The following is an 18,843-nucleotide window of genomic DNA, read 5'->3' on the forward strand; positions in this document are numbered from 1 at the left end:
ACTCCTAATGACACAGGTGTGACCAACGCCACCCGGAGGAAGTAACCGCAGTCCATTTTTTTTGGTTGTTGATGTGAAGAAAAGTGCGCCTCAGACGGACGTGACGACTAATAATCTCCTAGTTGTGAGCGGTTGAATGCATTGAAGCCCTTATACCTACACAGAAATATTTTTAAAAAGCTTTATCTTAAAATAAATAAGTAAATAAACATAATACTTGTGATATATATTGTCATATTTAATGTGTACATTTTACTTAATGTATGTACCGTATTTTTCGAACTATAAGTCACAGTTTTTTTTCATAGTTTGGCCGTGGGTGCGACTTATACTCAGGAGCGACTTATGTGTGAAATTATTGACACATTACCGTAAAATATCAAATAATATTATTTAGCTCATTCACGTAAGAGACTAGACATATAAGATTTCATGGGATTTAGCGATTAGGAGTGACAGATTGTTTGGTAAACGTATAGCATGTTCTATATGTTATAGTTATTTGAATGACTCTTACCATAATATGTTACGTTAACATACCAGGCACGTTCTCAGTTGGTTATTTATGCCTCATATAACGTACACTTATTCAGCCTGTTGTTCACTATTGACGGAGGCAGATAATTACATATATCCATATTTGTGTGTTACTTCTTTACTTTCATAGTCATATTACAAACAGCTTTTGTTCTTCCAGTTGTTCTCTTTTGGTTGTCTGCAAGTACTGTGTGTGTCAACCTTGAGCTCGGAATGCAGGGAGTAAAAATACTCCTTTCTCTTATCCTATCTTGTCCTGTCTCTTCTCAGAGTAGAACAATGGACGTTTGTATTACAAACACTGTTTCCATATGAGTTGGGAAATTGTGTTAAATGTAAATATAAACGGAATACAATGATTTGCAAATAATTTTCAACCCATATTCAGTTGAATATGCTACAAAGACAACATATTTGATGTTCAAACTGATAAACATTTTTTTTTTTTGCAAATAATCATTAACTTTAGAATTTGATGCCAGCAACACGTGACAAAGAAGTTGGGAAAGGTGGCAATAAATACTGATAAAGTTGAGGAATGCTCATCAAACACTTATTTGGAACATCCCACAGGTGAACAGGCAAATTGGGAACAGGTGGGTGCCATGATTGGGTATAAAAGTAGATTCCATGAAATGCTCAGTCATTCACAAACATGGATGGGGCGAGGGTCACTACTTTGTCAACAAATGCATGAGCAAATTGTTGAACAGTTTAAGAAAAACCTTTCTCAACCAGCTATTGCAAGGAATTTAGGGATTTCACCATCTACGGTCCGTAATATCATCAAAGGGTTCAGAGAATCTGGAGAAATCACTGCACGTAAGCAGCTAAGCCCGTGACCTTCGATCCCTCAGCCTGTACTGCATCAACAAGCGATATCAGTGTGTAAAGGATATCACCACATGGGCTCAGGAACACTTCAGAAACCCACTGTCAGTAACTACAGTTGGTCGCTACATCTGTAAGTGCAAGTTAAAACTCTCCTATGCAAGGCGAAAACCGTTTATCAACAGCACCCAGAAACGCCGTCGGCTTCGCTTGGCCTGAGCTCATCTAAGATGGACTGATACAAAGTGGAAAAGTGTTCTGTGGTCTGACGAGTCCACATTACAAATTGTTTTTGGAAACTGTGGACGTCGTGTCCTTCGGACCAAAGAGGAAAAGAACCATCCGGATTGTTATAGGCGCAAAGTTGAAAAGGCATCATCTGTGATGGTATGGGGGTGTATTAGTGCCCAAGACATGGGGAACTTACACATCTGTGAAGGCACCATTAATGCTGAAAGGTACATACAGGTTTTGGAGCAACATATGTTGCCATCCAAGCAACGTTACCATGGACGCCCCTGCTTATTTCAGCAAGACAATGCCAAGCCACGTGTTGCATCAACGTGGCTTCATAGTAAAAGAGTGCGGGTACTAGACTGGCCTGCCTGTAGTCCAGACCTGTCTCCCATTGAAAATGTGTGGCGCATTATGAAGCCTAAAATACCACAACGGAGACCCCCGGACTGTTGAACAACTTAAGCTGTACATCAAGCAAGAATGGGAAATAATTCCACCTGAGAAGCTTAAAAAATGTGTCTCCTCAGTTCCCAAACGTTTACTGAGTGTTGTTAAAAGGAAAGGCCATGTAACACAGTGGTGAACATGCCCTTTCCCAACTACTTTGGCACGTGTTGCAGCCATGAAATTCTAAGTTAATTATTATTTCCAAAAAGAAATAAAGTTTATGAGTTTGAACATCAAATATCTTGTCTTTGTAGTGCATTCAATTGAATATGGGTTGAAAATGATTTGCAAATCATTGTATTCCGTATATATTTACATCTAACACAATTTCCCAACTCATTTGGAAACGGGGTTTGTACGTCTGGAGGGTGGGGGCGAGGGAGAGATTATAGAAGAGAGTGTTTTTCCATGTTATTTTCTTTCTGGTTATCCTCAAGTCCACTATGAGTTACCTTGACTTTAGGAATGCAGAGAGTTGCTATAACTCATTCTCTTATCTGTTCCTGTGTCCAGCTGAGGGACAATGTGCATGTGTTCGGGCTGGAGGGAGGGAGAACGTATGTTAGATTAGACCATTTTTAGCTGCGCTAGTGAAGGCTTCTGTACTGGATTTGGTCTCACGTTTGTTTCCAAGGCTTTGGAAATAAATTACAAAATACCTATTCTGTCTCTGGTGGTCCTTCTTACTCAGCTTATATGTCATCAAAAAAACTTGGGGGTGACCAGCAACTTAAATTCCCTGGGAGGAACATCTGGTCCAAACGCAACACTATTCTTTATTTATTTGAAATTGCCTTTCAAATGTCTATTCTTGGTATTGGGTTTTATCAAATTAATTTCCCCAAAAATGTGACTTATACTCCAGTGCGACTTATATATGTTTTCTTTCTTTCTTTGTTATGCATTTTCGGCTGGTGCGACTTATACTCCGGAGCGACTTATACTCCGAAAAATACGGTATACATGTTTACATTGAGGTTTGTAAGAGGAACGACATGTGTATTATATTTATATTAAAAATTTAACTCGCTGGCTCGCGTTTTTTTTACTGATGCGCCAAAAGTCAGCTACTTATAGTGATGCACAAAAACCATGGATTCACATCCAAACTGCAATTCTTATTTCAATCCAATTCCAAAATTGATTCATCATTTAAAAAAAAAAAATATTGGAAAAAAAAAAAAAAAAAAAAAAAAAAAAAGTTTTTAGGATGTGTCCACACAACAAGAAGGAGCTTTTCTAACTTGTAACCTGTTTTGAAAAAGTTCCATTATCATTATTACACCAAAATAATGCAACAAAACCAGTGAAGTTAGCACTTTGTGTAATTCTTAAAAAAAAAACAGAATACAATGATTTGCAAATCCTTTTCAATTTATATTCAATTGAATAGACTGCAAAGACAAGATATTTAAGGTTCAAACGGAGAAACTTATTTTTTGTTGTTGCAAATAATCATTAACTTAGAATTTAATGGCAGCAACACTTTGCAAAAAAGTTGGCACAGGGGCATTTTTACCACTGTGTTACATGGCCTTTCCTTTTAACAACACTCAGTAAACGTTTGGGAACTGAGGAGACCAAATGTTGAAGCTTTTCAGGTGGAATTATTTCCCATTCTTGCAGCTTAAGTTGTTCAACAGTCCGGGGGTCTCCGTTGTGGTATTTTAGGCTTCATAATGCGCCACACATTTTTAATGGGAGACAGGTCTGGACTACATGCAGGCCAGTCTAGTACCCGCACTCTTTTACTACGAAGCCATTTGCCAGCCTATTGTAACACGTGGGTTGGCCTTGTCTTGCTGAAATAAGCAGGGGCGTCCATAAAAAAGACTTTGCTTGAATGGCAACATATGTTGCTCCAAAACCTGTATGTATCTTTCAGCATTAATGGTGCTTTCACAGATGTGTAAGTTACCCATGTCTTGGGCACTAATACACCCCCATACCCTCACAGATGATGGCTTTTGAACTTTGCGACTTGAACAATCCAGATGGTTCTTTTCGTCTTTCTTCCGGAGGACACGACGTCCACAGTTTCCAAAAACAAATTTGAAATGTGGACTCGTCAGACCACAGAACACTTTTACACTTTGCATCAGTCCATCTTAGATGAGCTCGGGCCCAGCGAAGCCGGCGGCATTTCTGGGTGTTGTTGATAGATGGCTTTCGCTTATCATAGTAGAGTTTTAACTTGCACTTACAGATGTCGCGACAAACTGTAGTTACTAACAGTGGTTTTTCTGAAGTGTTCCTGAGCCCGTGTGGTGATATCCTTTACACACTGATGTCGCTTTTTGATGCAGGTCATGGGCATTCAATGTTGGTTTTCAGCCTTGCTGCTTACATGCAGTGATTTCTCCAGGTCTCTAAACCTTTTGATGATATTACGGACCGTATATGGTGAAATCCCTAAATTCCTTGCAATAGCTGGTTGAGAAATGTTGTTCTTAAACTGTTCGACAATTTGCGTACGCATTTGTTCACAAAATGCTGACCCTCGCCCCATCCTTGTTTGTGAATGACTGAGCATTACACGGAAGCTGCTTTTATACCCAATCATGGCACCCACCTGTTCCCAATCAGCCTGTTCACCTGTGGGATGTTCCAAATAAGTGTTTGATGAGCATTCCTCAACTTTCTCTTTCTTTTTTGCCACTTGTGCCAGCTTCTTTGAAACACGTTGCAGGCATCAAATTGCAAATGAGCTAATATTTGCGAAAAATAACTAAGTTTTCCAGTTTGAACGTTAAATATCTTGATCTTTGCAGTCTATTCAATTGAATATAAGTTGAAAAGGATTTGCAAATCATTGTATTCTGTTTTTATTTACCATTTACACAACGTGTCAATTTCACTGGTTTTGGGTTTTGTATTTTATGGGCCCGAAGTTAGAAGACTGTACCTCTCCATGGAAGCTGTATTTCCCTCTGAGAATGGATCTGTAGAGTCGCCGGCGGGAGTCGTCCTCAAAGGGCATGGACCCGCTCAGCACGATGTAAGCGATCACTCCCACAGCCCACATGTCCACCGCGCAGGAATACGGGCGCCTGAGCACCACTTCCGGGGCCATGTACTCGGGGGTCCCGCATGTCGTTCTTAAGGACCAGGTGCCGCTTCCCCCGGTACCACGTGGCGCTTCAGACCCGCTAAAAGTAGCCAATCCGAAGTCCGTCACCAGCAAGCGGGAGTCGGCGCCCGGGTGGTAGTAAAGAAGATTCTCAGGCTTCAGATCTCTGTGAGTGATACCCAGAGAATGGAGGTAGCCCACGCCGGCCAGAACCATCCGCAGGGCCCGGGTGGCGTCCTGCTCGGTGTAGTGCCCCTTGCTGACCACGCGGTCCAACAGTTCGCCGCCGGTGGCCAACTCCAGCACGGCGTAGACCCGTCGCCGCCCCTGGAAGACCTCCACCAGCCGGATCACGTTGTCGTGGTTGACCCGTCGCAGCACCGCCAGCTCGGCCGCGCACACCTCCCGCGCCTGGGGGGCCTCCAGCTCCATCAGCTTTATGGCGAAGGGGCGGCAGCTGGTCCTGTGCTCGGCCCGCACCACCCGGCTGAAGCTGCCGCGCCCGATCAGCGCCTTGATGTCGTATCTGTCTGGGCAGAATGGGGACGCCGGTGAGTCATGGGGGTGTGACTCAGCATCTGGTGTCACATCTGGATCACGTTCTCATTGTGGCAATGAAGACATTTTCACTGATGGTTAGAGGCCCTCTATTACGTAAACGCCATGTTTTAATTTCGGTGTACAAACAGGATCGATAGAGCGAGTTTTTCCTTGCCGCTATCGCCAACATTAAATACATTTGATGCGCTATGATACTGAAGTTACTTCTTAATCTCCATCTCATTGCTAATTTGCGCCATTTCTAAAGTCCCTAGTAAAGTTCTGACTTTTTATGTCATCATATAGGAAGTACCATCTTCCGCAGGCTTCGCTACACGTCTTAACGTAACAGTTTGTTTGCAACTGGCTCCAAAATAAAACATTTTAACCAACAGCATTAAGTAAAAGTACCAATGATTGTCACACACCCACTAGGTGTGGCGAAATTATTCTCTGCATTTGACCCATCACCCTTGATCACCCCCTGGGAGGTGAGGGGAGCAGTGAGCAGCAGCGGTGGCCGCGCCCGGGAATCATTTTTGGTGATTTAACCCCCAATTCTAACCCTCAATGCTGAGTGCCAAGCAGGGAGGTAATGGGTCCCATTTTTGCAGTCTCTGGTATGATTAGTGGTTTATTTAACCCTTGTTTGGTGTTCGGGTCTGTGGGACCTGTTTTAAAGTTAAAGTTAAAGTTAAAGTACCAATGATTGTCACACACACACACTAGGTGTGGCGAAATTATTCTCTGCATTTGACCCATCACCCTTGATCACCCCCTGGGAGGTGAGGGGAGCAGTGAGCAGCAGCGGTGGCCGCGCCCGGGAATCATTTTTGGTGATTCAACTCCCAATTCCAACCCTTGATGCTGAGTGCCAAGCAGGGAGGTAATAGGTCCCATTTTTACAGTCTTTGGTATGGTTAGTGGTTTATTTAACCCTTGTGTGGTGTTCGGGTCTGTGGGACCCGTTTTCATTTTTTATTAAAAGAAAAATGATAGAATTAATTAATTTTTCAAACTGAGACTCACTGACTTTGGCTCATTTTCTGTGAAGAACATATATCAGAAAATACGTATTTAATAGGGCTGTGAATCTTTGGGTGTCCCACGATTCGATTCAATATCGATTCTTGGGGTCGCGATTTGATTCAAAATCAATTTTTTTTTTCAATTCAACATGATTCTCGATTCAAAAACGATTTTTTCACGATTCTCTATTCATTCAATACATAGGATTTCAGCAGGATCTACCCCAGTCTGCTGACATGCAAGCAGAGTAGTAGATTTTTGTAAAAAACTTTTATAATTGTAAAGGACAATGTTTTATCAACTGATTGCAATAATGTACATTTGTTTTAACTATTAAATGAACCAAAAATATGACTTATTTTATGTTTGTGAATATATTGGACACTGTGTTGTCAAGCTTATGAGATGCGATGCAAGTGTAAGCCACTGTGACACTATTGTTCTTTTTTTTTTTTTTTTTTTATAAATGTCTAATGATAATGTCAATGAGGGATTTTTAATCACTGCTATGTTGAAATTGTAACTAATATTGATACTGTTGTTGATAATATTCATTTTTTTTTCACTACTTTTGGTTTGTTCTGTGTCGTGTTTGTGTCTCCTCTCAATTGCTCTGTTTGTTGCAGTTCTGAGTGTTGCTGGGTTGGGTTTGGTTTTGGAATTGGATTGCATTGTTATGGTATTGCTGTGTATTGTATTGTTGGAGTGATTTTTTTTTTTTTTTTTTTTTTTTTTTTTTTAAATAAATAAATAGATTTTTTTTAAATGAGAATCGATTCTGATTCGCACAACGTGAGAATCGCGATTCGAGTTTGAATCGATTTTTTTCCCACACTCCTAATATTTAATGACCACACACCATACACCCCTCCTACACATTTCTATTACATATAAGATGTCCGGGTCCACTGGACCCGGGGCTAATAGAAGTGTGGAAATTGTTGTTCTGTGTACCAAAGACACACACACACACACACACACACACACACACACACACACACACACACACACACACACACACACACACAGTAGGACTAGACAGGAGGAGGACAGAGTGTAGGTACACAGACCATCAGAGGGTCAAATGTGCGAGAAAATGAGAGCAGACAGTGTTGACAAACAATGTTGCAACCTTGTGTGGGAACCGCAGGTGCAGAAACACAAAAGAAAAATCCCTGTGGGATGCAGAAACTGGCAGAGAAATTTTCCGTGCAAGGTTCATATTGTTACTCAGCCAGCATTTGTGGGTCTGATGGAATGCTGAACAGATGTTTATTGGGATAAGATAAACATCTGTTCAGTATTTTAACATAAAAGTGTTTGATTGTGAGGCATTAAAAGCCACAAAATGCAACAGGTCCATCAGACCCACAAACGCTGGCTGGATAATAATAATATGAAAATTACACAAGGGTTGAAAGTGTTTGTATTTTTCATTACTACTAAATATAGTGAAGAATTGGTCTGGCATTCAATTCAATCATAGCTAACGTTAGCTATCCAACAGAAAGGTAATGCGCGTGTTACGTGCGGGCAGAGTTGATGTCGTTACAAACTAAAGGCAGCAAGAGGACGGAATATACCGTCAATTCCAGACTGTATGCCTACTTTATGGCTTTTTCTTGCTGACGCCAATAATGAAAAATATTTGATACATAAAACCAAAAACACTGACAAGGTGTTTTATTCTTTGTGCTACGGCACCATCTTTTGGACTAATTCGCTCACTGCAGTTGCTGCAGTGTCCTTCCATTTATCGGTTGTGTTTTTTATTTATTTATTTATTTTTAGGCGGAATGTTGTTCAGTCTTCAAGCCGTCCGTAGCGTTTCTGCTCTTATGGATTCTTCATTAAATACACCAAGCAAAGTTTTCAAGTTTTACAATATAACTAAAACAATTATCACCAGTGTTGGGACTAACGCGTTACTTTGTAACGCGTTACTGTAACGCCGTTAGTTTCGGCGGTAACTAGTAATCTAACGCGTTATTTTTTTTATGCAGTAATTTAGTTACCGTTACTACATGATGCGTTACTGCGTTATTTTACGTTACTTTTGATGTAGTATCGGCTAGAAACAGAAGCGCTGCGGTGACGTTCTTCTGAATCTTCCTCTGTCACAAGCCGGAGAGAAGAAAAGAGGCGCGGTCTATGTGTGTGTGTGTGGGGGGAGGTGATCCGCGGTTTGATATATGAAACAAACAAAAAAAAGTTGTTGGCACGTTCAGTCCACACACAGCGTGGTCATGGCGAGCGGAGTAACGGAGGAGCTTGAACGCCCCCGCCATTGAATCGGTGTGTTTATAAGTGCAGACTCAGTTGTGCAAAACGAGGGTTTTAAACACATGCTGAACGTGCTTGAACCACGTTACGACATCCCGTCGCGCACCCACTTCAGCAATAAGATTGTGCCAGATCCTTATGAGCAGGAGAAGAAAAAAGTTGTGGATGAACTATCCCGAGCATCAGCTGTTGCGCTCATGACAGACGGGTGGACGTCCAGCGGAACTATAAGCGCTCACTTCATCACAGCAGACTGGGAGATGAGAAGACACGCCCCCTCTACGAGAGTCACCTTGCGCAGGTGCTGACACAAGCAGTGGAGGAATGGAAGATAAAGATATCCCAGTCACACGTGATAATGCCAAAAATCAAATAATTACAGAGAATGAGGCAGGACTGGGACCACAGATAGGTGCTTTGCACATGTAGTGAATTTGGCATCACAGAAGGGAATCTCAGTCAATAGGATGGAGCGCCTCTTTGGGAGGATCAGGAAGGTTTCTTACTTCCACCCAAGCACAACAGCTGCTCATGTGCTTAAGACAAAGCAAGAAATGCTAAAGCTGCCTGCTCATACATGATGTCCCAACGAGGTGGAACTCCACTTATATGTTGGAGCAGCAGGCAGCTATATACTCTGCATTGACCCACAACACCCTGAAGACAAATGTCACCCTGTCTGATGATGATGTGAGGGTGGCAGATGAGGTCCTCCAGGTGCTTAAACCCCTCAAAAGTGTTACATCTCTACTGAGCACTGAAACGTCACCATCTGTGTCAATGATCCTGCCACTGAAAACAAGGATTCTACAATCCATGGCTCCAAGTGTGGAAGACAGCAGCATCACTCCAGATGTCAGGCTTTATTTCACTACCTATGTTTCAAGGAAGATGATGTTTCTTCTTATGTTGCACTTAAACTTGTTTTTTATTAATGGTCATTGGTCCAAGTTTAAAGAAAGGAGGAATGCCTTTTTATGTTGCACTGTTTTTCATTCATTATGTTAAAAGGAAAATAAAAATGTATGTCAAGTTGATCAACAGATTTTATTATTCTCCAGTGCAATAACAGTACTGAAATGAAGGCAAAAAGGGCATTAATGGGAGCTTTAAAAAAAAGAAAAAGAAAAAAAGAAGTAACTAAATAGTTACTTTTCACAGTAACGCATTACTTTTTGGTGTAAGTAACTGAGTTACTTTTGAAATAAAGTAACTAGTAACTGTAACTAGTTACTGGTTTTCAGTAACTAACCCAACACTGATTATCACTTACAAAACCCTCCCATGTGTGATGTTTGTAGGACTGTTTTCAGGAGTATTCGTACGTGCTTTCGTCATGTAAGTGATGATAGCACGTACACGTTTACAAGTGTCTGTGTTAGTATTATTAACTTACAATGGCATTATTTTTGTATTGTTTTAGTTTCACAAATTCCTCAGTAAACTCACCAAAACGTCACCATGGATTGATTGAGTCTGTTTAGCTGATTGGAGAACTAGCTTCCGCAGCTGGTGGGTCCATGACGATGACTTCTGTTTTGTTTGATCAGCCGTTTTACTGCCGTCTTGCAGACACCGTTTGGAAACATTAGCAGACTCTTACTGTGCAAATAACTCATGTAGCAATGTATATATATCTGCGATGCTGCTAATATAGAGAAGAAAAAAAAGTTTCTTCTAAAATTTTGTGGGTGTGGCTTATATCCCAGTACGCTCTATAGTCCGGAAATTACAGTAATAGTAGAATAGAGACGGGACAGCTTTAAGTTTGATGACTTTTAGTTGTTTTTCAGCAATTATGCTAACTTAGCATGATCGTAAATTGTGGGTGTAATGTTAGCATGTAGCTCGCATAGCTATGCTAGTGTTGCTAACGTTTCTGTCCTTCTGTCACACTTGCTGTTTTATTTGATATTAGCCAACTATTACAAAACCCAAAACCAGTGAAGTTGACACGTTGTTTAATTTGTAAAAAAAACCCAGAATGCAATGATTTGCAAATCCTTTTCAACTTATATTCAATTGAATAGACTGCAAACAAGATATTTCATGTTCGAACGGAGACACATTTTCTTTTTTCAAATAATCATTGACTTAGAAATTAATGGCAGCAACACATTGCAAAAAAAGGTGTTACATGGCCTTTCCTTTTAAAAACACTCAGTAAACGTTTGGGAACTGAGGAGACCAATTTTTGAAGCTTTTCGGGTGGAATTATTTCCCATTCTTGCTTGATGGACAGCTTAAGTTGTTCAACAGTCCGGGGGTCTCCGTTGTGGTATTTTAGGCTTTATAATGTAACACATTTTCAAAAGGAGACAGGTCTGGACAACAGGCAGGCCAGTCTAGTACCCGCTCTCTTTTACTATGAAGTCACGTTGATGTAACACGTGGCTTGGCATTGTCTTGCTGAAATAAGCAGGGGTGTCCATGGTAACGTTGCTTGGATGGCAACATATGTTGCTCCAAAACCTGTATGTAACTTTCAGCATTAATGGCGCCTTCACAGATGTGTAAGTTACCCATGTCTTGGGCACTAATACACCCCCATACCATCACAGATGCTGGCTTTTCAACTTTGCGCCTATAACAATCCGGATGGTTCTTTTCCTCTTTGGTCCGGAGGACACGACGTCCACAGTTTCCAAAAACAATTTGAAATGTGGACTCGTCAGACCACAGAATACTTTTCCACTTTGTATCAGTCCATCTTAGATGAGCTCAGGCCCAGCGAAGCCGACGGCGTTTCTGGGTGTTGTTGATAAACGGTTTTCGCCTTGCATAGGAGAGTTTTAACTTGCACTTACAGATGCAGCGACCAACTGTAGTTACTGACAGTGGGTTTCTGAAGTGTTCCTGAGCCCATGTGGTGATATCCTTTACACACTGATGTTGCTTGTTGATGCAGTACAGCCTGAGGGATCGATGGTCACGGGCTTAGCTGCTTACGTGCAGTGGTTTCTCCAGATTCTCTGAACCCTTTGATGATATTACGGACCGTAGATGGTGAAATCCCTAAATTCCTTGCAATAGCTGGTTGAGAAAGGTTTTTCTTAAACTGTTCAACAATTTGCTCACGCATTTGTTGACAAAGTGGTGACCCTCGCCCCATCCTTGTTTGTGAATGACTGAGCATTTCATGGAAGCTACTTTTATACCCAATCATGGCACCCACCTGTTCCCAATTTGCCTGTTCACCTGTGGGATGTTCCAAATAAGTGTTTGATGAGCATTCCTCAACTTTATCAGTATTTATTGCCACCTTTCCCAACTTCTTTGTCACGTGTTGCTGGCATCAATTTCTAAAGTTAATGATTATTTGCAAAAACATTTATTTTTATCAGTTTGAACATCAAATAGGTTGTCTTTGTAGCATATTCAACTGAATATGGGTTGAAAAAGACTTGCAAATCATTGGATTCCGTTTATATTTACACTTAACACAATTTCCCAACTCATATGGAAACAGGGTTTGTATATTTTTCCTTATGAATGTTTGAATGTGCCCTGTGATGAGGTGGCGACTTGTCCAGGGTGTACCCCGCCTTCCGCAGCTGAGATCGGCTCCAGCACCCCCTCGCGACCCTGAAAGGGACAAGCGGTAGAAAATGGATGGATGGATGTTTGAACGTACAAAATAACAACTGTTGTTTACCACTGCAAAGGACAGTAAGAAACATATTGTTCAACAAACTACCTCTCGATTGTGATGAAGAATGTTGGTCGTTCATTGAGCGGAATTATTTATACACACACAATATTGCTTGTTTGGAAGGCATAATGATCTATTTCACCATCAGTCCTGGCCGAATGAGTCATGAGACGCACGACGCTCCACAGGTGGCCAGCTTTATGTTTCAGTGTTTTGATGATGAAGAGAATAATTAGTTCCGGGCGAGGGAAGACATGCAATTAACTGTTATCGTGTCACTCGGGAACGTTGGCATGGACTGCAAACGAGATAAAATAGGAGAGCGATGAAATAGGCCACCTGGATACACAAAAATAATGAAGAATTCCCTCGTTTATGTGAATTTGCTCGCAAACGAGAGTGTAGTACTTAGCTGCGGCCGGTTAGCGCTGTTGTACAGAGCTAATGCTAGCTGGATGAGATGCCAGGAATTTCTCAGTCATTTTTACATTTTTTTAAAAAAGTCCCACAGTAGTGGATTTGAAGTTTGGGTCGGACAGAAATGTTAGCCACACTTAGCATGTGAGCTAACATCACAGTCACAATTTGGCAGGCTACATGCTAGGCTAGCTTACTCGCTGAATAGAAAAAAACATTTTCAAATTTACAGCTGATTCTCGGATATTCGGCTGGGCTCCATGGCGTTGTTTTAAAAAGTGAAGTGCACTGCAAAAAGTCTGTGTTCAAAAACAAGAATTTTTTTTTACAAAAATTAGGGGTATTTTATTTGAACTAAGCAAAATTATCTGCCAATAGAAAAAGAAAAATTGGCTTGTCAAGACTTTCCAAAACAAGTAAAATTAGCTAACCTCAATGAACCCAAAAATACCTTAAAATAAGTATATTCTCACTAATAACAAGTGCACTTTTCTTGGTAGAAAAAAAAATATGAGACCTTTCGGCTGGGCTCCATGGTGTTATTCTAAAAAGTGAAGTGCACTGCAAAAAGTCAGTGTTCAAATACAACAACAAAAAATTACAAAAATTAGGGGTATTTTGTTTGAACTAAGCAAAATTATCTGCCAATAGAACAAGAAAAATTGGCTTGTCAAGACTTTCCAAAACAAGTAAAATTAGCTAACCTCAATGAACCCAAAAATACCTTAAAATAAGTATATTCTCACTAATAACAAGTGCACTTTTCTTGGTAGAAAAAAAAATATGAGACCTTTTTTCTCAATATGTTGAAAAACATTCTTAAATGAAGTAAATGCTAGTGCCATTATCTTGACATAATGATATGCGCCCGGCATTACATTTCTTGAAACCAGCAAACTTACACTAAAAACTAATTTATTGTTCTTAATGGAAAGGCAACCGCTTGTTATTCTCGGGGTCTACTAGCCGCTCAGGCAAATCCATACTTGCCAACCCTCCCGGATTTTCCGGGTCAGCCCCTCTCCCGAAAACCTCCCGGGAAAAATTTTCTCCCGAAAATCTCCCGAAATTCAGGCGGAGCTGAAAGCCACGCCCCCTCCAGCTCCATGCGGACCTGAGTGACGTTAGGTGCGCAACCCCACGTAAATCGTTGGCCAACCAAAAAGTAACCCCAGTACGCTATAGCCAACATTCACCAGGAGATGGCAACAGACAAACATAGATCACTCTATTACATTATTCCCCTTTTAGAAATGTATATAAGTTACTCAAAATAAATAAACAACCCAACCAAAAAAATGCAGCAGCTCAATTAAAAAACTGTACTTAAGCCACATTATTATTATTTTTTATTTTTTTTAGTACTGAACTCTTAACCCTCATTTGTAAAAAAATAACATGCTTATTATACAAACAGTATTTGTACACCTTTAACACAGATTTTTATACTGTCTTCAGAGATTCAGTTTTTTTGGTGGTACTCGAAACCTTTCTGGGTACCTGCAAAAGGGTGTTCAGCATGGTTAGAAAAATAGTGACAGAGAATAGAACAAGGATGGACAATTCAACCCTTAACTCAACAATGAGTAGATGAGTGTTATGTGTAAATAAATGAACACAGAAATTCAAGAATTTCTTTCTTTCTTTCTTTATATATATATATATATATAGCTAGAATTCACTGAAAGTCAAGTATTTCTTTTATATATATATATATTTATATATATATATATAAATAAAATACTTGACTTGGTGAATTCTAGCTGTAAATATACTCCTCCTCTCTTAGCCCCGCCCCCAACCACGCCCCCACCACACCCCGACCACGCCCCCCACCCCCCACCTCCCGAAATCGGAGGTCTCAAGGTTGGCAAGTACGGGCAAATCATATTGTCTAAAAATGAATTTCTCCATCGACCACATGACATCATCACGCCAAGTGCGTGCTCTTTCAATCATTAATGCGCGAGGAATATATATATTGTCACATGGGATTCGCAGCTTGCTGCGGGGTTGTTCTTCCATCGCAAAAGACGGCTCCGGACGACAGCGTGAAGGTAGGCTTGGTTTTATTAACATAAATAATCCTTGGATTTATTAATATAAATAATCCAAACCAGGGGCTAGCTTTTAAGGACAGGGGGGGCTTAGCCCCCAGGAGAGCGAACGTAGCGCACAAGCACAAAACTTCACAAACGGCTAACAAAGACTTAGAAATTATTCATTGTTACTATTATTATTTAAAAAATCCACAGGACGAAATGAAATGCTCCCCGGGACGATGGCTTTAAACCATTTTTTTTTTCTTTTTATGTATTTATTCATTTTACATGTTATATTAAATGTCTTGGTTTTTCCTCCCTCTGAAAATCCTATGAAATGTTTAACAAGCCATCCTATAATAATACAACAGCTATTAATGTAACAATTTTAATAAAACAAATATATTTAATGATGTTTTTTTCATTATTTTAACATTAGGCTAACGTAGATTACTTTATATAGATTCTACAAGAGTGATGTGGGCATTTTCTATATGAACAAGTCCAAGGACCGCAAGCAAGGTCGCAGAGAAAATGCAGACTGGATTTTGAGTGATGTGGGCATTTTCTATATGAACAAGTGGAATGGATTGGATACCGACACACTAAAGGGGCTCTCTACCTTAAAGTACCAATGATTGTCACACACACACTAGGTGTGGTGAAATTTGTCCTCTGCATTTGACCCATCCCCTTGTTCACCCCCTGGGAGGTGAGGGGAGCAGTGGGCAGCAGCGGTGCCGGGCCCGGGAATAAGTTTTGGTGATTTACGCTATGAAATGAGGGGAAACTGAGTGAATAATGACAGGTTATATGATTAATTTATTTAAACTCATATTCGGGCCACTTTATAATGAATATGTCGGCATGTATTTGTAAAAAAAAAAAAAAAAAAAAAAAATATATATATATATATATATATATATAACACCAAATTATTTAGGGGGGCTTAATAATATTTTAGGGGGGCTTGAGCCCCCCTAATATAGGCCTAACAACGCCAATGATCCAAACTACCACAAACGCAAACAATACAAGAAAAAAAAGGCAAGCGTGCCTAAAACACAAAAAGTTACTCTTTAACAGAACTAAGACATGGACATGGAAACTTACTTGGTCAGAATCAGATATAAGCCGGTGTGACATCAAGACAACGAAGGCAGAACGAGTGACTGGCAAAGGCAACTTAAATAATGCCTCTGATTAGCGCTCGGGAAGCAGGTGAGCGGTCGAGCACTAATCAGAGACAGGTGAACACAATGAGTGACCATGACAACCAAAACAAACTCACAGGAGCACAACCAAGAACTAAAGCAGTCCAAAACTAACAGAAAATAACTAAACAAACATGATCCGGACCACGGATCATGACATATATATATGTATATATATATATATATATATATATATACATGTATGTATATATAAATACAGCCCGGCCCCAGCCAAATTTTTCATATTGTAATTTTGAAGAATTCATCTGAATGTGCATGAACTATTTCAGTTTAAAATAGTTAGAAATGTCACATGTTAAATGTTTAAATATTAACTGTCAGTTTACTGTACTGTGCCAATTGTACTACTATATGAGTACATATTTAGGGCCCGCATGGCCCATTGTATAAGGACTCCCAAAGGGAGTCCTTATGCAATGGGACATAAGGACCTATTGAATTTGTAAGGTTTTATTCTTTATTCTTTATTCTTCCGCCGCCACATTAAACTGTAATTTGACCCACTTAACATGCTTCAAAACTCACCATATTTGACCCACACATCAGGACCTGCGAAAATTGCCTTTTTTTAAAAAACCGAACCACAAAACTCAAAATTGCGCTCTAGCGCCCCCTAGGAAAAAAAAGAAAACTAGACTGCCTGTAACTCCCACTAGGAAGGTCGGAGAGACATGAAACAAAAACCTCTATGTAGGTCTGACTTAGACCTACATTTCATAATGGTACATTGTTGGGCTAAAATCAACAGGAAGTTGGCAATTCCCCCTTCAAGACAAAAAAGTACTAAAAACAGTAACTTTTGCCTCTTTGAGCTGTAATTTGACCCCTTTAACACGCTTCAAAACTCACTAAACTGAACACACACATCAGGACTGTCAAAAATTGCGATCTTATAAAAAAACCTAACCCCAAATCTCAAAATTGCGCTCTAGCGCAATTTTTGAATAAAACGCAGAAAAAATTGCTCCTCAGAAGAAAAAAATGACAAAACTGCCTGTAACTCCCACTGGGAAGGTCGGAGAGACATGAAACAAAAACCTCTATGTAGGTCTAACTTAGACCTACATTTTATAAACTGACAACCCCCAGCAAAAATCAACAGGAAGTTTGCTATTCCCCCTTCCAAACAAAATGTTTGTAAAAACCGGTCACCTTTCTTCAAACATTATCTCCTCTGAGCGCGTTTGTTGTTTCGGCTTCAAACTAACACAGGAGAGAGATTGAACCCTTTTGATTAAAAGTTGGCGAAAGAGTTTTGATACCTCCTCCGGTTTTGATTTTATGACCCTTCAAAGAACCTCTGCGCTGATGCTGCTGTTTTTTCAAGATGGCTGCTTAAAAGCAGGCAGCACCAGCGTGCCCACACAATGCAGACAAGTTGGGTACACTAGACAAAAGTATTGGGACAATTCGGACTAAAAGTAGACAAAAGTATTGGGACACTTATGACTACCACTGGACAAAAGTATTGGGACACATAGCACGAAAACTGGACAAAAGTATTGGGACACTTGGGACTACAACTTGACAAAAGTATTGGGACACTTATGACTACCACTGGACAAAAGTATTGGGACACTTATGACCAAAACTAGACAAAAGTATTGGGACACTTACACTGCACAAAAGTATTGGGACACTTAGGAATACCACTGGACAAAAGTATTGGGACACTTAGGACGAAAACTGGACAAAAGTATTGGGACACTTACACTGGACAAAAGTATTGGGACACTTAGGACTACAACTTGACAAAAGTATTGGGACACTCAGGACTAATACTGGACAAAAGTTTTGGGACACTTAGGACTATAACTGGACAAAAGTATTGGGACACTTGGAACGTAAACTGGACAAAAATATTAGGACACTTGGGACTAACACTTGACAAAAGTATTGGGACACTTATGACAAAAACTGGACACAAATTTTGGGACACTTAGTACTAAAACTGCACAAAAGTTGTGGGACACTTCGGACTAACACTAGACAAAAGTATTGGGACACTTGGGACTAAAATTGGACAAAAGTATTGGGACACTTAGGACTACCACTGGACAAAAGTATTGGGACACCTACACTGGACACAAGTATTGGGAAACTTAGGACTAAAACTTGACAAAAGTATTGGGCCACTTGGGACTAAAACTTGACAAAAGTATTGGTAGTCTGGACAAAAGTATTGGGACACTTAGGACTACAACTTGACAAAAGTATTGGGACACTTAGGACTAAAACTGGACAAAAGTTTTGGGACACTTAGGACTACAACTGGACAAAAGTATTGGGACACTTCGGGCAGAACTTGACAAAAGTATAGGGCCACTTGTGACTAAAACTTGACAAAAGTTTTGGGACACTTAGGACTACCACTGGACAAAAGTATTGGGACGCTTAGGACGAAAACTGGAAAAAAGTATTAGGACACGTGAGACTAAAACTTGACAAAAGTATTGGGACACTTAGGACGGAAACTGGACAAAAGTATTGGGACACTTAGGACTACAAATGGATAAAGGTATT

This window comes from Nerophis lumbriciformis, linkage group LG07 (genome assembly GCF_033978685.3).
Source record: "Nerophis lumbriciformis linkage group LG07, RoL_Nlum_v2.1, whole genome shotgun sequence".
Lineage (NCBI taxonomy): Eukaryota > Metazoa > Chordata > Actinopteri > Syngnathiformes > Syngnathidae > Nerophis > Nerophis lumbriciformis.